General features: G+C 46.8%; 2 non-coding genes and 5 pseudogenes across 2 annotated transcripts; all 7 read right to left on the bottom strand.

Moving 5' to 3' along the window:
- Positions 1 to 440: 440 nt before the first annotated feature.
- On the bottom strand, positions 441 to 15,296 carry LOC138775897 (WD repeat-containing protein 43-like; annotated as a pseudogene).
- LOC138775904 (small nucleolar RNA SNORD53/SNORD92) lies at positions 1,806 to 1,885 on the bottom strand (annotated as a pseudogene).
- On the bottom strand, positions 4,024 to 4,099 carry LOC138775899 (small nucleolar RNA SNORD53/SNORD92). The gene has a single exon (XR_011360674.1). It is a non-coding gene; the product is annotated as a small nucleolar RNA SNORD53/SNORD92 (small nucleolar RNA).
- LOC138775905 (small nucleolar RNA SNORD53/SNORD92) lies at positions 4,670 to 4,749 on the bottom strand (annotated as a pseudogene).
- On the bottom strand, positions 5,804 to 5,886 carry LOC138775902 (small nucleolar RNA SNORD53/SNORD92; annotated as a pseudogene).
- LOC138775903 (small nucleolar RNA SNORD53/SNORD92) lies at positions 9,689 to 9,769 on the bottom strand (annotated as a pseudogene).
- LOC138775901 (small nucleolar RNA SNORD53/SNORD92) lies at positions 10,474 to 10,551 on the bottom strand. The gene has a single exon (XR_011360675.1). It is a non-coding gene; the product is annotated as a small nucleolar RNA SNORD53/SNORD92 (small nucleolar RNA).
- Positions 15,297 to 19,378: the final 4,082 nt, after the last annotated feature.

The raw sequence follows: 19,378 nt of genomic DNA, 5'->3' as shown, positions 1-19,378 counted from the left end.
GTGATTGGCGCCAGAACCACATGCGTCTTATACTAGTCTGCTCTGATTCGTCCGTGCCATGGCCGCCATCGATCACTCTGAAATGTTTCTGATTTTCTTATCAGAAGTGGTTTGTGTCACAAAAAAAAAAAAAATAGAAAAAACACTCACGCTGCCGCCACTGAATATGCGTCTCCTGTCTATTATGTAAGACCCAAAGTTAAGGGGGGGAAAAAAAATAAAAAAATTAACAAGTGATGGAAGGTGGAAATTTATTCCAAAACATAAACATCTGCGGACGTTGTGACTAGTTGTTGAGAAGACCCGGAGAACGTGGAGGGCGGAGGTTCTCAGAAAGGCAGACACGGTTTATAGGAACATTCTGGTGGCGCTAGGTCCCGATCCTGACACCAGTTTCCCCAACACAGCTGCGTACACAGTCTGCACAGAGAAGATGGGCACCACAGCGCCATTGCCCACCGCCACATGGGACAACTTCTTATTCTTCTTCACTTTCATTTCCAAGATCAGCGTCTGAATCACCATTAACTTTGTCCACATTCATCTCTTCCTCTGAATTCTCCTCCTCAGACTCTTCAGCTTCATCCTCTTCTTCCTCACCCTCTTCCCAGTTATCCTAATGAGAGAAAATTTGGTCAGGACTTGAGACTGGTCACAATAGAAAACCTACAGTAACCTAGTGAAAGCCTTTGGTACATACATCTACTACGCTGGGGGATATGAATCATTACTTATGGAAACAGTGGCCTGTAGATCAATCATTTGCATATAATGTTCTCCAATCTTTGCCTTAACAGTGACTGCAAAACTACAACTCCCATGAGAGCCACAGGTTAAAGAGCGCTGCCATATAGCCCATTAATTTTATGAAATAACTGCAATAAATTCAATAGGTATGAAATATGTATAAGTATTACCTCACAAGGCCTACACCTATCTGCAGCTTACCATTACTAGACTTGACTAATCTAGATTTCCCCCTCACCACCCTATTTCCCTCAGCTCTCGAGGGAATCTGTCAGCTGCAAGTTAGTTCAAAGTGCTGACACTGTAAGGACAAGAAGACTGGTGGTACCTTTCCATTGTCAGCAGTTTGAAACATGAATTATAGCTATATCTTCTATAAAGAAGAAAAAAAAAGTCAGAGCAGATTGGACAGCATGCAAAGCTCCAGAATGCTGGCTGTTGTAGTTCCACACACTGGTACTTACGTCTGAGTCTGTGTTGTGTTCCTCATCTCCGGACTCATTGTCTGAAGATTCTGCAATATAAAACAAGATTCCTTAACCCCGGTAATAAGTTAAGGTCTACAACAAACAGAGCTAGGCATCAATGTAAAACAATGCGGGCTACTAACATTTCTGTAATTCTCCTCCCATCACATAATGTATATTAGTGTTGAAAGCCAAGACAAGCACTGACCCCATTATACTAGGAGGACGGGGTGTGCAGAGGGGACATTACAAGTTACCCAATAACCTGCAGCACAGCAGACAAGCCAGTTAGAGAACACAGTTATTTTCCCTATAGTAGCACATCACAGGTTCTTACCTTCCTCATACACCAACTTTGCCTCCTGATTGACTCTTATCCTCTGCGAGATCTCTGCTGACGTCACCTACAGGGAAGAAAGGAATTGCAACATGAGAAATCAGCACCTAGTGGGACACGTACATCAGCGCCCTGATCACAGCACTATAAACACTATGTACTTCCCGCAGACCATCTCTCAGGTCAACATCATCATCCCAGTTCGGGTTCCTGAGGGGCCAAATACCTGCTGCCCCAGACCCTGTGCAGACTGTGAGCTCAGACAGCCAAGAGATGACACATCATTGAATATCAGGGAAGATGCGAAACCGTTCTCTTCAGATCATCACAGCCGACATTCTGCACAGGTCCTGGAGCCTATTTCAGTATCTTGCAGCCCTTCTATTAGGCTGGGGAGAGGCAGACTTTAAAAAAGGTGTTGTCCAGGATTAAAGGTACTTAGCCGTGTTCCAAAGACAGCGCCTCATATATCATCAATATTGTGCGGTATTCAACTTCAAACGGAGCAGATATACTGCACAAAAAGTAAAAAAAAAAAAAAAAGAAAAGAAAAATGGTGAATGGGAATGGTGCTTTTCTGGAGAAAAGCATTCATGTATTTCTAGGGAACCCTTTAATACAATGTACTGCTCCCTGCCATCAGCCATTTGCTTATGATAGACCTACAATATAGAGTTGAAACAATACATCCTCCGAATGAATGTATAATCCCCATTGTCCTCCGTAGCCCTCACCTGTGTGATAAGAAGATATAGCTTTCCATTCAGACGTGACATCTTCTGGAGGGTCTTCACCCGCGTCTCCATGAGCTGATAGAGCGAGCCCAACTGAGGCACCAAGTCTGGTAGCTGCAGGACGGAACAAACCAGAGTTTGTCAGGACATATACCAGGACTTCCTAACCATTACTAAGTTACACTGTAAGGAGATGTGATACGTACAGTGGACAGGTAGGACGCGTGATGCACCAGAACTGCCTTTATCCAACGCACCATTAAGATCGCACTGCAAAACCAAGACAGACAGGTAAATGCCAGAGAAAAAAAAAAATAGTGTCCCACAGCAGCACAAAGATTCAGGAAAGAAGTTTGCCTTAACAGTAAATACTGAAAGCAGCGGGGTCCCCACAGTAGTACAGAGCATTTCAGGGGCAAAGTGCTTATCTATAGGGAGGTCAGTTACATAGTGGAAGCAGCCGCACCCCCTGCAGAACTGGAAAAGTAGTGTATCTGTTTGAGTTACATAGTGAATAATGAAAGAAGCAGAATGCTTATCTACATATGGGGGGAGGGGTTAAAGTTACACAGTGGAAAAGGCAGAGGTCCCCAGCAGCACAGAGTATTTCAGGAGAGTACTGTGTGTACTGCTCCTCAGGTGTTACATAGTGAAAGGAGCACATCGCCAGGAGGCAAGATTACTGCAAAAGTGCAACTGTCTTCATACAAAAGTAACCAGAACTTACTTATTGGGATGTCCCTGTAATCTTTTCGTTAGCTGAAAAATAAAAAGCATGTGCCATTAGATCAGACTCCCATTCTACTTATTTTACCTTGGCAGATACAATACAACAGACCACCAGGAAAAGAGATTTGTGCTGCCCATAGTTTACAGCATGTTACAAAAAAAAAAAAAATTTGACAAGTCACACTACACAAAAGTGCGCAGTTTGACCCATGTGACTGCAGGAGCTGGGCTCTGTAGACCTCGAACCATTGGTTTAAAAACTTACAAAAAAGATACCAAAAGCGTTTTTGTTTTTGTTTTTCCCAAGAGACAGTTAAAGTTAAAGTTACTATAAGATTTTCTTGACCAGATAAAAAAACCCTCAGCTCTGTGAAAAGTACCAGGTGTGTGCAGTTTTTGGCCTCTATCTACTGCCAGCAAGCAGAGGGGATGAAAAGGATGAAACGCTTATAACATCTTGAGAGGAAGTTCTGCTCTCAGAGAGAACTATTAAACTTATAGTCCCTAGAAGTGGCCATGTTTTTATTCCATGTACAGATCCCACTCTTACCTCATGCACCAGTGGTATGACAGAGTACACCGGTATCCCTTGCCCACCGTCTTTTGATCAAAGTACTCGTTCTTGGTCTGCAGGACTTTCTGTGAAGGACAATAACGCGTGGTATAGAATCTGTACAAGACCAGAGCGGAGTCACACGGCCACGCTCAGCACCATCCTTACATTTAAGATGCTGGCATCATTGCTCTCCAGACCCTGAACAAGCAGCACAGAGAAGTTGTCTGTCTGCGGCAGGCCGCTCTTGGTGGGGACTTTAGGAAGGTCGATGTCCATAGCACCAAGTCTGTCTTCAATGCTGACCTGCAGGAAACAAGATGATCAGAGGAGCGTTCCTACATGGATTAATATATATACAGAATTATAAATCGCTCATCCGGGTCTAATACTATACATAAGGCCACAGTGTAACGCAAAACCAGGGGACAGGGACCCCACAGCACATCCACAGCTCTGCTCAGCCAGCCAAGAGAAGCGTCTTCACCAGATTTCAGACACAAGCGAAACCAGACTGAGATCATCATAGCCGAGCCCAAGATATGCTGTGGTACAAAAGGATGTAACCCAGGTTTTACTCCAGAGCGGCATTCACACTACTGCAAAGCTGAAATCTATCAGAAGTTCCTGCTTTTTGCGTAGAAGACAGGATGAAACTCAGGATAAGTAATGTACACAGTGACCCCACCAGCAGAATAGTGAGTGCAGCTCTGAGGTATAATACAGGATGTAACTCAGGATCAGTACAGATAAGTATGTAATGTATGTACACAGTGACTCCACCAGCAGAATAGCGAGTGCAGCTCTGGAGTATAATACAGGATGTAACTCAGGATCAGTACAGTGTTAGATTCCTATACTAGTCTTTGTACAACTAGCTCACCTCCTGTCACCAGGCTTTCGCTTCCCTTATCTTCTATGTGTATTTTGGACGACAAGGCCGTTACCCGCCGCACTGTGCCTGGGATTCCAGGGACAAGAACCTTGGTTTCTGCTTCCTGACAACTGAGAAGTTTTCACCTGTAAGTAAAGCAGATTGTTAGAGTCCAGATCCCTAGACATGTTACTGGTATCTAATGGCCACCCCCCCTGGGCAGATTGTGAGCTCAGACAGCCAAGAGATGACACATCACCACATATCAGGGAAGATGCGAAACCGTTCTCTTCATATCATCACAGCTGACATTCTGCACAGTGCGGCAGCGCAGGAGGGTCAACCTAACCAGGTTGAGCTGTAAGCTACAAATCAATGTTAGTATCCACTTTAAGAGACAAACTACTGTTTCCATCAATTTGGAGTCCAGCTGAAGGGATTGTATAATCCACTGTTCTGTTATCAGCCACTGCAGGACCCAAAGCAGCAGAAGCTAGCGTTCATCAACTCTATGAAGAAAGCTACTGATATCATCCTGGGAGGAATACATAAGCTACAGACATGTTCTACAAACTGCAAAGCTACAACCCCCAGCTTGCTGAAGCCTGCCAGGGCATTCTGGGAGTTATAGTTTTGCTGGATAATGAAGATCCAACACTTTGATTTTATATTTCTCAGCAACAATTACTGATGCAGGAGGGTAGGGGTAACTCACCTTGGTCACCGCCATTTCTTTCCTGAGTGTCAGCGTCTTCTGGACATCTCGGATTAAGCATATGTGAGGCTCTTCTGTCTTCAAGACCTTCAGAATGGAACAGACCAGGAGTTATAACATATGGTACTCTATATAGGCTGTATTATTAATTTCCGCACCACTTATTGCAAAGTCAGTACACTGTGCAGTTGTAGTGATCTGTTCTAGCAAGCACACAACTAAGAACCCAGTGCGAGTCATGTGCACTGGCCCATAGAATACAATACTGTGTGCAGTATGCGGATAGTGGTCTACAGACTTGTGCAAGGGGACTTATTAAAACTTATGAACTGTAAGGGTCTCCCTATATAACATACCACTTTCTCCATGAGGGGCTGCATAGTGCTGCCATAATAGAGCACCACAGATTGCTTGTCTGGGCAGAAGCCAGCAGAGTGGATGGGCACCGGCTTTGGCGTGGAATCCTCATCGCTGCCTGGCGTTGCTATCTGTACTGTACAAGTGGGAGCGAGAGGTTTCTTGTGAGTCCTACGATGGGGGGAAAAAAATAAAAATCTCAGCAATCATATCTACAAAACTTTTTAGCGGCACTTTTCAGGAGTCTGGGAAAGCTGAAGCATATATGGAGCATCAATGGGATAATGGCAAAGCTCAGACACAGCCAAGGAAATGTCGTCCTCACGTAACACTCAGTGAGATGAAACCACATATTTGGGGATCATCACAGCAACTGCCATCGAAACCCATGGACACTAGAGCAGAGGGGCAAGAGTGAGGCCAAGGGGATAAACTACGGGGTAATATCTGATATCTGGTAATAAAGTATCAAAGTATCAGTCTTGTATTACAGGAGGGGCAGAGAAAGGAGACATACAGCAACCTGTGCAGGAAGTGAGGAGCCCTAACAGGAGAGGCTCAGAGGAGAGGCCAGGTCACAGACATAGTTCAGACACCAGTATGGCAAAACAGCTATATACAGCTCATATAGGTCACTTACCCATTCAGTATATGTTCAAATAAGTGCAACTGACCATCCCTGCAGACGACAGCCAGCTTCAGGGGCTGCAACCAGAATCACACAGTCATGTATACGTACTAAACAGTGAAGTAGAGAACAATACTGTAGTATAGCTCTATTCACACCCCCAGGGCGGGTACGGCATGTGGTGGGATGTTTGATATCAGCATACCACAGTGAGATATGCCAACTCAGTAGAGCCCACACAGTGATCTGGCTATCACAAGAACACACAGAGGACTGTACGGAGCGACAGCCCTGAGAAGGTGGATAGCAGAGACTGTGACCGCACTGACTGACAAGTAGCTGGGATCTTACCTCCTCTTTGCTGTTGGCTGGTGCCAGGTCTACAGAAACGGGAGATTCTGTGAGGGTGAAGGAGAGGACCGCACTCTTCTCTTTCTTTTCACTCCTGACCTGCCTAAAATACACAATTTATTCAGAGAATTGCTGCACCAAAGGAAAGACACTGGGAATTTCATACAACTTTAATCTCTTCAGGTAAGACCAACTTTCACTTTTGCCTTTTCCTCCTCATGTTTAACCCCTTAACGACCACAGGCGTACATTGACGCCCCCGCAGCCTGGGCCTTGGCGCAGGACGTAAATGTGCTCCCTGCCACGGTCCCGGGCTCAAGAGCTGAGCTCGCTCCATAGCAGGTGAGGACCAACTGCTATCTGCAGCCAGGCCCTGAACGTTAATGGCGGGCCACCGCGATCGCCCGCCATTAACCCCTTAAACGCCATGGCGTTTAAGTGTGACAGGAGCATTTCCCGTCACTTACTGATCGCTTAAATAAAAGTTTTTAAAAAATGTCCCAAAGCCACCCAATACAAGTGAAAATCACCCCTTCCCATTTTATACATAAAAGTAATAAAGTTAATTAACATATAATATACCGTAGCGTGCGTAATCTTCCGAAAATAAAAATACTATTCCCGCATGGTGAACGGCGTAAACAAAAAGCTGTAAAGAAAAAAACCTGCAGATTTTTTTTTAAATGACATTTTATGTATAAAAATTTTTTTATATAAAATCAATGTCAGATTTAGATTTTTTTTTTTAATAAAAACTAGAGATCATGGCACAAACAATGATGCCCCATAAGACCCCGTAGGTGAAAAAAATAAAAGTGCTATAAGAGTCACAATAGGGCCATTTTAAATACACCTATTTGCAAACAAAAAAGTTTTACTGCTAATAAAAATAGTAACATTAGAAAACCTAGTAAACTATTAAAACCTAGTAAAACTATGAATATCGCTGTGTTCAGACTGACCTATAGAATAAAGGAAAAAAAAGATGTCAGTTTTACCGTGAAGTTAATTACAAAGACATGGAACCCCCCCAACAAAAATTTGCGGAATTGCATTTTTTTACCCAAATTCACCCCATAAACAATATTTTGGGGGTTCTTAGATTCATTTTATGGCAGACTGAAAGATATTACAAAGTACACGTTACTAAAAAAAAAAAAACAAGACCTCACATGGCCCTGTAGGTGGAAAATAAAAGTTATGGGCCTTAGAAGGAGAGGAGGAAAAAGGGAAAACGCAAAAGGTACAATTGGCCCGATCCTTAAGGCCATTTCAGGCTCTGTCCTTAAAGGGAACCTGTCACCCCCCGTGCCGGGGTGACAGGCTCCCGACCCCCCGTTAGAGCCCCCTATACTTACCTAATCCCACCGGGTCCCGCTTCTGGAGGTGGTCGGGTGGCGGAGATCTCAGCCGCTGCAGCCCGGCGTGCGCTGAGAGATGAGTCCAACACCCATAGAGAATGACAGGAGAGTCCAGCGCTCCGTCATTCTCTATGAGCGTTGGACTCATCTCTCAGCGCGCGCACCGGGCTGCAGCGGCTGAGATCTTCATCACCCGACCGGATCCAGAAGCGGGACCCGGCGGGATTAAGTATAGGGGGCTCTAACGGGGGGTCGGGAGCCTGTCACCATGGCACGGGGGGTGACAGGTTCCCTTTAAGGGGTTAAAAGGCCACAGCATTGCATTTTTTCACCTACAGACCCATATGAACCCTCATTGCTTGCAACACCAATTGTACTTTGCAATGGAAGACTTTTTCCATAAAATATGCAGCAAAACTAAAATAAATTTTATATATATATATATATATTGTATAAAAAATAGAAAACCGCAGCACTCCAGATAAATTCAAAAAACTGTGGTATTTATTTTCACCCAAAAACTTGCGACGTTTCGCTCTCACTGAGAGCTTTATCAAGCTTGATAAAGCTCTCAGTGAGAGCGAAACGTCGCAAGTTTTTGGGTGAAAATAAATACCACAGTTTTTTGAATTTATCTGGAGTGCTGCGGTTTTCTATTTTTTATACATTTTGCACGATTGGTCCCTTGTGCTAACCGCTTGGCACCATCTGTTTTTCATTTGAGGAGTGCTGCAGGACTTTATAAAAAAAAAAAAAACATATATATATACATACATACACACACACACACACACAGTATTTTCCTGTGTATAAGACTTTTTAGCCCAGGAAAATCAACTCAAAAGTAAGGGGTCTTCTTATACGCCAGGTGTTTTATAGGGTAGGTGCTGAAAAACGTTGGAAGACTGGAGACTACGGTCTTCTCATACATGGGGAGAGCTCGGAAACGTTTGCATCCCCGCCGTAGGCTGCGACTGTATCAAGGGCAGAGCAAGCTGAAGAGATACAGTAGAGTGGCGCTGTGCCCAGAAAAACACACCTCTTTCCCCCGGATCCGTTGAAGCGCGCATGCACACGAAATGGCCATCATGTACACGCCGTAAAGGTGGTATGGCGTCTGCCCGCATGAGAGATGTCTTCATGGACTTTTAAATTGCACATCTTATGAATAAAGAAGAATTTTGCCACGAATGGGTGAGTGCCCTCATCTTCCTTTCTTGTACATTGGATTATGCATATATCTACGTAGAAGGAGCACCCCATAGGCAATTCAGCCATAGCCCTTAGTGAATGGCAGCATATTTTCTACTTTGGTTATCTGCTTTCTATCAGTACCTTACTTGCATATATGCAACTTTTTGATCACTTATTACAATTTTTCTGGATTTTATATGACAAAAAACAAAAAATCAGCAATTTTGCATTTTGGCAACTTGCACTTCGCACTGTTTAGCTCACAGAGCATGCACGGTCACATTCTGGATGTATACAAGAAGTGACTCATCCGCTGATAAAGCAAAGATCTTGAAAACTTTGAGTTAAAGTTTTAGAAATGGAAAAACCTCCATTATATAATTAAATGGCTTGTTGCATTCCTGGGCGCATGCTTTATTTTAGTCTATGCACATAAACAATAGAGGGGTGATATCATCCCTGAGCTCTAGAGAAGAGGCAGACCATTCTGGGGAGGACTGTGCCTGTGTGTTACACATTGCTATTTACATGGATGGCTAATATATAACCAGGGGGCTGCAGCATCTCCATGAAATACTAGCTGCTAGCAGGACCCCGCATCTATCCTGCATTACAGAATGGATACATAGAGCATGAAGACGGCGCTCAGACACAGCCAAGGAAAAGTTGTCTTCACAGATTTCAGCCAGTCGAAAACCACATATTGGGTATCATCACAGCGGCCGCCATCCACACCCGTTAAGGTAAGAGGTAGAAGACTTACCATACACTTATTAACCGGTCGTGAACAGATCCAGACAAGAAGTATAGGCCGGTGGTGTCAGGAGGCGTCTGGGAGTCCGCAGCCGATCGGAGCGGTATGAACATTAGCGAGGTGACCGCTGTAGAGTGACCTGTGAATTGCTGAAAGAGGAAGAATATTTGACCCCGGATCCTCTGAAACGCCCCCCCCCTCCTGCTGCTGATCCTTATCCCGCCCCAATATGAGGGAGATTGGCTTCTATATAATTGAGGTTTTGCATGGCTGGGATCTGCAGGATCTCATTTCCTATTATATGAACCTGACACTACTCCCCCTCCCCTAACACCAGCGCCAATCTAGAGCCACAAAAGCTTAGGACATTTTAGGAACCCTAGGACATATAAGAGTCATTTCCAATAACCATACTGGTATAAACAGCATCATGGCACCCGCCCCTACACATCCGAGGCAGGCACTTACCCTGGTGACTTCTTTGGTTTCCAGATCCCACAGTTTGATCGTCCGTCCTGCTGACAGCAACATTTTCCCGTCTGGACTTATACACAAACTGCTGACGCTGCTGTTGTCGCCTTTCCATTTGCTTTGGGGATAAGAACAAACGAGAGAACTGTCAGTAAATCCTCAGGAAGAAACATGGCGCCCTGTGATAGGCAGGGGAGAGACGTACTCAGACAGCCAAGTGGAGATCGCTTCATTGCTATTCAGAATAGAGCGAAACCATTACTTGTGTCATCACAGGAGGCTCCGCCCACAGTGCTGATTTACAACATGTTTCAAATCACTCTAGTTTGAAATTTTTAGGAAAAGTTTAGCACATCTCAGGCAACAGAAGTTATTGTTAGTGCTTTCTCCATGTGATTGGACAGGTGTGACTGCTACCTGTGTGTCTTGCTCACCATTTTACTTTGTAGGTCTGTGTGTTCCATTCCACAATGTGTTTGTCCTCTGAAGAACTATACAAGCAACCGTTATCCTGATGCCACCGAATGCAGGTCACCTTTCTGTCATGGCCGCCGTCCTGCAGGAAGAAGTGTAAGGGTTATTATAATATGGTGTCTATAGGAGGGGGACAGAAGTGCAGAATCCAAATGCGCCCCCTCGGATTAATGGGGTACACCTATGTTACTATATCAGCCCTGAAAGGAGGATTGTGGGACACCCATGCTACTATATCAGCCCTGAAAGGAGGATTGTGGGACACCCATGCTACTATATCAGCCCTGAAAGGAGGATTGGGGGACACCCATGCTACTATATCAGCCCTGAAAGGAGGATTGGGGGACACCCATGCTACTATATCAGCCCTGAAAGGAGGATTGGGGGACACCCATGCTACTACATTAGCCCTGAAAGGAGGATTGGGGGACACTTCTATTACTATATCAGTCCTGAGAGGAGGATCAGAGGACACCCACCAGTTTGCTCTGTAATTCCCCTTTGACGATACTGTACAACAATATGGTGCCGGTGGCCGTGCCGATGGTGAGGAGGTCGTACTGTCATCTTTATTTGCAGTCTCTGATTTTCTGCGCTTTTTCTGGTGCGCCTCCTAGAGAAGGGGAGAGAAATGGGGTTAGGAAAGGGCAAGCTAGAACGTCCATGAAAATACTGTAATAACAAATCTCCGGATATCCTGGGGAGCAGCGACTTCTATAATAACCAATCTTCAGCTATCCTGGGGGGAAACTCCTATAATAACTAGCTACAATAACCACACTACATAGACACCCGCATGTATGTGCTCTGCCTAGGACAAAAACAGAACAGACCCGAGATTTAGGTGAAGTTCTGCTACAATGGTGACCATTAGGGTTACATGTTTCCCAGAACTCCCTACGGCGGCATCCAACTCAGTTACTGGTAATGAAATGCAGGATTGGATGGGAGCATCCACGAGGTGCGCTCATCCCAGTGACCATCCTGTGTGAGCCAAACATCCAGGACTCCAGACAGACAAACCAGCAGGATGCATGATTGCAAATGGCAAGTAGAGGACATCAGACAGGGGTGTAAGGAAATGTGTCCAATAAGGTGCAAGCCGATCAATGCAGAGGGATCCAGAAGCTGTGTCATCTGATTGGCCGCTGGGGGTCTTCCTTGTGTTACTTCTGATATCACTTCCCTAATGGAGATGATGAGATCACAGCTGAGGCGATAGAGCCCCCTCCTGAGGCCACAGGACACTGTCCCACAGTCATACATCAGTGTTCCTGAGGTGACGCCATCTACAGATGTCCCCATCACCCAGTAGCCAATCCCCACCCAACCATACAGACATCACCAATAACACAGCTGCATCCTGCTAGACTAGTGGTGTCACTCACAGCCCTCCAGATGCTGCAAAACTACAACTCCCATCATACCCGGACAGCTAAAGCCTTGATGTGACCTAGAGCAATCTCACAGACCTCCGTCATCCAGCAGTGTGCCCCCCTGACCATCCACATAGACTACCACCGTCACCCAGCAGTGTTCCCCCCTGACCATCCACTTGACCTCCCCCGTCACCCAGCAGTGTGCCCCCCTGACCATCCACATAGACCTCCTCCATCACCATCCTCCTATCACCATCTTCACAGACCTACTCATCACCCGGAAAGTATGCCCCCCTCGCCATCCTCCTATCACCCAGCAGTGTGCCCATTTACCATCCTGCAGAGAAAGTGATAAAAAACACAGGTACAGTGACTCCAGCGCTGCTACCGTAGGACCATCACAGGATTCCGATAGTTAAGATCATAGAGGATTTATTTACAAAACAAAGCATGAGGTTAACATGTTTCGGGAAAAAGCTATCCCTTCCTCAGAACCAGTATGCATACTGGTTCTGAGGAAGGGATAGCTTTTTCCCGAAACATGTTAACCTCATGCTTTGTTTTGTAAATAAATCCTCTATGATCTTAACTATCGGAATCCTGTGATGGTCCTACGGTAGCAGCGCTGGAGTCACTGTACCTGTGTTTTTTATCACTTTCTCTGCATCATTCCTATACGGGCCCCTGGTGGGAGCATACCGTCCGTTGGTACGTCTAGCTTAGCAGCTACCGGGATCTGGACATTTCTACACTTCTTAACCCTCTTTGGGTGATACGCATCAAGCCCAAGTGGCTCTTAGGTGAGTGCAACATCTCCCTACCCACTATCCCATTTATCCTAAGGTGTTACACGAGGCGCCGGTGCCTGTGTTTTTTTGCTCTCTTTCTTTTAGCATTTACCATCCTCACAGACCTCCATTATACAGTAGTGTGACCTCCTCACATCCTCCTATCACCCAGCAGTGTGCCCTCTCACCCTCATCCTATCACCTGGCAGTGTGCCCTCTCACCCTCCTCCTATCACCTGGCAGTGTGCCCTCTCACCCTCCTCCTATCACCTGGCAGTGTGCCCTCTCACCCTCCTCCTATCACCTGGCAGTGTGCCCTCTCACCCTCCTCCTATCACCTGGCAGTGTGCCCTCTCACTATCCAACCGTCCTTGTGCACCGACCATCTGATACCAGGCTGTGACACTTGCCATGTAGCCTGAGACATAACTGGCGCAGTTGGCGCTGTAATTGGTGCTGAGCCTGGGGGGTCACCAGCGCCCCCTATGCCAGGATTTATGGGATGTATAAGTGTAATCAGGTCACCAGCGCCCCCCTGTACCAGGATTTATAGGATGTATAAGTGTGATCAGGTCACCAGCGCCCCCTGTACCAAGATTTCTGGGATATATAGGTGTGATCAGGTCACCAGCGCCCCCTGTACCAGGATTTCTGGGATGTATAGGTGTGATCAGGTCACCAGCGCCCCCTGTACCAGGATTTCTGGAATGTATAAGTGTGATCAGGTCACCAGCGCCCCTGTACCAGGATTTCTGGGATGTATAGGTGTGATCAGGTCACAAGCACCCCCTGTACCAGGATTTCTGGGATGTATAGGTGTGATCAGGTCACCAGCGCCCCCTGTACCAGGATTTCTAGGATATATAGGTGTGATGAGGTCACCAGCGCCCCCTGTACCAGGATTTCTAGGATATATAGGTGTGATGAGGTCACCAGCGCCCCCTGTACCAGGATTTATGGGATGTATAGGTGTGATCAGGTCACCAGCGTCCCCTGTACCAGGATTTATGGGATGTATAGGTGTGATGAGGTCACCAGCGCCCCCTGTACCAGGATTTATGGGATGTATAGGTGTGATCAGGTCACCAGCGTCCCCTGTACCAGGATTTATGGGATGTATAGGTGTGATCAGGTCACCAGCGCCCCCTATGCCAGGATTTATGGGATGTATAAGTGTAATCAGGTCACCAGCGCCCCCTGTACCAGGATTTATAGGATGTATAAGTGTGATCAGGTCACCAGCGCCCCCTGTACCAAGATTTCTGGGATATATAGGTGTGATCAGGTCACCAGCGCCCCCTGTACCAGGATTTCTGGATGTATAGGTGTGATCAGGTCACCAGCATCCCCTGTACCAGGATTTATGGGATGTATAGGTGTGATCAGGTCACCAGCGCCCCCTGTACCAGGATTTCTGGAATGTATAAGTGTGATCAGGTCACCAGCGCCCCTGTACCAGGATTTCTGGGATGTATAGGTGTGATCAGGTCACAAGCACCCCCTGTACCAGGATTTCTGGGATGTATAGGTGTGATCAGGTCACAAGCACCCCCTGTACCAGGATTTCTGGGATGTATAGGTGTGATCAGGTCACCAGCGCCCCCTGTACCAGGATTTCTGGGATGTATAAGTGTGATCAGGTCACCAGCGCCCCCTGTACCAGGATTTCTAGGATATATAGGTGTGATCAGGTCACAAGCGCCCCCTGTACCAGGGTTTATGGGATGTATAGGTGTGATCATGTCACAAGCGCCCCCTGTACCAGGATTTATGGGATGTATAGGTGTGATCAGGTCACCAGCGCCCCCTGTACCAGGATTTATGGGATGTATAGGTGTGATCAGGTCACCTGTGGGATCTGGAGGCTATGACGTATAATACGGGGGTCCCCAGTCATGTGACATGTCCACAGTGAGGGGGTTACATCTATTCTGCACCCCTGACATGATTGCACCACACAGGGGCTCTCCTCCGTATGCCGCACACGTGATCACAGCTGACAGGCTGCGGTACCGCACACACGTGTTCTGGACGTGCCCGGGCCGCACACACGTGTTACACGTGACACGCACATCCCGGTACGGCCGCAGCCCCGGAGCCGTCCTCGGTGTCCCCGGCCCCCCCAGAAGCACAGCCCCGGTCCCGCAGTCCTCACCTGGATCCCCCGGGCCGGCGCCCAGGCCAGACACGTACAGGTGGCGCTGAGGTGCGCGGAGGGCACGTACTCTCTCCTCAGCCCGGCCCCGCGGGTGTCCCACACCTGTATCCTCCCATCCACACCGGAGAGGGCGAGCAGGTCCCGGCTCCTCGGCGAGAAGGCGCAGGGAGGGGGGAGCGGCTCATACACGCCGCCCGCTGCCGCCATTGCTCCGCTCCGATCGTAGCCACGTGTTTAAGGACGGAGCATGCGCACAGCGATCGAGGGAGGCGCTTCCCGAGCAGGCCGCGCCTCCGACGTGACGCAATCACCCCGCCTACATGTCGTACTAGGCGTGTAGCCTATGCTCAGAGAACGAACTGTGGCCAGAAATATTGATTACAGCTGAAGCGGCCATCTTTCCGGAGACCTGCCCATAAAGTAATTCTACAATGAGCTACAACAAAATGGCCACCATCAGTACATTTTTATAGCTAGGTAACTAGCTCGTATAAGGAAATGCGCACACATAGCATAGCACGCTGCCCCCACGTGGGTTGCTGCAGGCCCCTCCTCTGCTCAGCTGGGATAGAACTGAGGGTCTCAGGAACTGCAAGCCCCAGCATGCTACAGGGAGGCAGGAGCTGCAGTTCACTTAATCTGGATTATAGCAAAATCACTTTCATTCACCACTTGCAAAAACATCAATATACTTTACATTACAGACAGATAATCTCAGCCTCTAGATATACAGTGTGTTATACAAAGTGTGTGACTGTGTGTCCTGTCACCGTGGACATGTGACCTGATGATGTCACACACCGCCATTATTAGCCGTACACACCCCTCTACTTCTATAACGTGGACGGTGACCACTCCGATCTCCATCAGAGCACAGAGCTTTGGGGTGGTGGTCACCTCTGACACCGGCTGTTACTAGGCAACAATGGGTAAATGTGTCATTGACTAATAAAAGTTGTATAATAAAATCCTCCGAAATGTTTTAATATAAAAAGAGGAGATGGACTGAGACTACTAAATGTGGAAACATTATACATCTACATCTGAGCGGTACGATTCCAACATTTACTTCCTGCCTCTTAGATAGCACAAGCATATTCTGCAGCGCTGTACAGGGATTACCATCGTTCACATCCGTCTTTGTCCCCCTCTCAATTTAAAGGGGTTATCCAGCGCTACAAAAACATGGCCACTTTCTTCTAGAGACAGCCCCACTCTTGGCTCCAGCTTGGACGGGGTTTTGCTGCTCAGTTCCATTGAAGTGAATGGAGCTTAATTGCAAACCGCACCGGAACGGGATGTGTTTGGAGGTGGAGGAAACTAGAGGACACTGGAGAACTTGCAAAATTCATACAGATGTTACTGTGTTTGTACTTCTATTAACAAATCTCAAGTCTTCCAGTACTTATTAGCTGCTGTATGTCCTGCAGGAAGTGGTGAATTCTTACCAGTCTGGAGAACAGGAGAGGTTTTCTATGGGGATTTGCTACTGTTCTGGACAGTTTGCCACATGGACAAAGGATTTAGCAGACAGCACTGTCTTCCTGCAGGACAAACAGCAGCTGATAAATACTGGAAGACTTGTGATTTTTTAATAGAAGTAAATTACAAATCTCTGTGACCAGTCAATTAAAAAAAAATGCGTTGGTGGACAACCCCTTTAAAAGGGTACTCCAAGGTCATCCTCTGTCCATAGGTTACTACATCACCAGCTGGTTGTTGGGGTTCCCACTAATCCTGAGAACGGGACACAACTATTCCCATAATAAATAGGAAGCACCCAGCATGCACAATCGGCAGGACGACCAAACATTACCGAGGTTGTAAATGCCAGCCGGCCTATAAAGAATGAATAGAGCGCTGGCCGCACACCCCAGGTGCTCAGTTTTCAGGACAGGTCTGTTTATCCAGTGTCCCGTGGAGAGGGGATAACCCCTTTAAACTATGTAAAACAGCCAGTTTGACTGATTTTTATTACAATTATTATATATATTTTTAAAGTGCCCTTGATTCCAGAGCGTAACAAAAAGTTACAAAAATCACATTACATGATAAGGTAAATGGCAGCCTAGTACATAGGGAGTGAGGGCTTACAATCTACAACACCGGTGTCCAACTCTGGGCCTCCTGCTGTTCCCTAAAGCTTTGGCTGTCCAGGCATGATGGGAGTTGTAGTTTTGTAACAGCTGGGGGGCTGAGTATAAGATTGCTGATGCAAGGTAACGAAGAAGCTAAAGTGGTTTCCCATAAGAGCAGCAACTTCTCTCCTGTCCCTAGTCAGAATACATGAATGCTTGGCCAAACTGAGAGAGTATGTGTATGAAGGGATGGCAGAGATACCTGCTTGTTCAGCTGACAACTACTGCATGTGTGTGAGCAGGGTTGTGTGCTCTTTATATGTGTGTGAGCAGGGTTGTGTGCTCTGTGTGTGTGTGAGCAGGGTTGTGTGCTCTTTATATGTGTGTGAGCAGGGTTGTGTGCTCTGTGTGTGTGTGAGCAGGGTTGTGTGCTCTTTATATGTGTGTGAGCAGGGTTGTGTGCTCTGTGTGTGTGAGCAGGGTTGTGTGCTCTGTGTGTGTGTGTGAGCAGGGTTGTGTGCTCTGTGTGTGTGTGAGCAGGGTTGTGTGCTCTGTGTGTGTGCTCTGTATGTGTGTGTGAGCAGGGTTGTGTGTGTGTGAGCAGGGTTGTGTGCTCTGTGTGTGTGTGAGCAGGGTTGTGTGCTCTGTGTGTGTGAGCAGGGTTGTGTGTTCTGTGAGTATGTGAGCAGAGTTGTGTGCTATGTACGTGTGTGTGAGCAGGGTTGTGTGCTGTGTGTGTGAGAGCAGGGTTGTGTGCTCTGTGTGTGTGAGCAGAAATGTGTGCTCTGTATATGTGTGTGAGCAGAGTTGTGTGCTCTGTATATGTGTGTGTGAGCAGAGTTGTGTGCTCTGTATGTATGTATGTATGTGTGTGTGTGTGAGCAGAGTTGTGCTCTGTATGTATGTATGTGAGCAGAGTTGTGTGCTCTGTATGTATGTGTGTGTTTGTGTGTGAGCAGAGTTGTGTGCTCTGTATATGTGTGTAAGCAGGGTTGTGTGCTCTGTATGTGTGTGAGCAGAGTTGTGTGCTTTGTATATGTGTGTGAGCAGAGTTGTGTGCTCTCTATGTATGTGTGTGTGTGTGAGCAGAGTTGCGCTCTGTATGTATGTGAGCAGAGTTGTGTGCTCTGTATGTGTGTGTGAGCAGAGTTGTGCTCTGTATGTGTGTATGTATGTGAGCAGAGTTGTGTGCTCTGTATGTATGTATGTGTGTGTGTGTGTGTGAGCAGAGTTGTGTGCTATGTGTGTGTGAGCAGGGTTGTGTGTTCTGTGAGTATGTGAGCAGAGTTGTGTGCTCTGTATGTGTGTGAGAGCAGGGTTGTGTGCTGTTTGTGTGAGAGCAGGGTTGTGTGCTGTGTGTGTGAGAGCAGGGTTGTGTGCTCTGTGTGTGTGTGAGCAGGGTTGTGTGCTCTGTGTGTGAGCAGGGTTGTGTGCTCTGTGTGTGTGTGTGAGCAGGGTTGTGTGCTATGTGTGTGTGAGCAGGGTTGTGTGTTCTGTGAGTATGTGAGCAGAGTTGTGTGCTCTGTATGTGTGTGTGAGCAGGGTTGTGTGCTGTGTGTGTGAGAGCAGGGTTGTGTGCTCTGTGTGTGTGTGAGCAGAAATGTGTGCTCTGTATATGTGTGTGTGAGCAGAGTTGTGTGCTCTGTATGTATGTGTGTGTGAGCAGAGTTGTGCTCTGTATGTATGTATGTGAGCAGAGTTGTGTGCTCTGTATGTATGTGTGTGTGTGTTTGTGTGTGAGCAGAGTTGTGTGCTCTGTATATGTGTTTAAGCAGGGTTGTGTGCTCTGTATGTGTGTGAGCAGAGTTGTGTGCTTTGTATATGTGTGTGAGCAGAGTTGTGTGCTCTCTATGTATGTGTGTGTGTGAGCAGAGTTGCGCTCTGTATGTATGTGAGCAGAGTTGTGTGCTCTGTATGTGTGTGTGAGCAGAGTTGTGCTCTGTATGTATGTATGTGAGCAGAGTTGTGTGCTCTGTATGTATGTATGTATGTGAGCAGAGTTGTGTGCTCTGTATGTATGTGTGTGTGTGAGCAGAGTTGTGTGCTCTGTATATGTGTGTGAGCAGAGTTGTGTGCTCTATGTATGTATGTGTGAGCAGAGTTGTGCTCTGTATGTATGTATGTGAGCAGAGTTGTGTGCTCTGTATGTATGTGTGTGTGTGTGAGCAGAGTTGTGTGCTCTGTATGTATGTGTGTGTGTGTGAGAGCAGAGTTGCGTGCTCTGTATGT

This window comes from Dendropsophus ebraccatus, unplaced genomic scaffold, assembly GCF_027789765.1.
Source record: "Dendropsophus ebraccatus isolate aDenEbr1 unplaced genomic scaffold, aDenEbr1.pat pat_scaffold_360_ctg1, whole genome shotgun sequence".
Classification (NCBI taxonomy): domain Eukaryota; kingdom Metazoa; phylum Chordata; class Amphibia; order Anura; family Hylidae; genus Dendropsophus; species Dendropsophus ebraccatus.
Note: the sequence above shows the minus strand (reverse complement) of the source record. Positions and strands in the feature narration are given on the sequence as shown.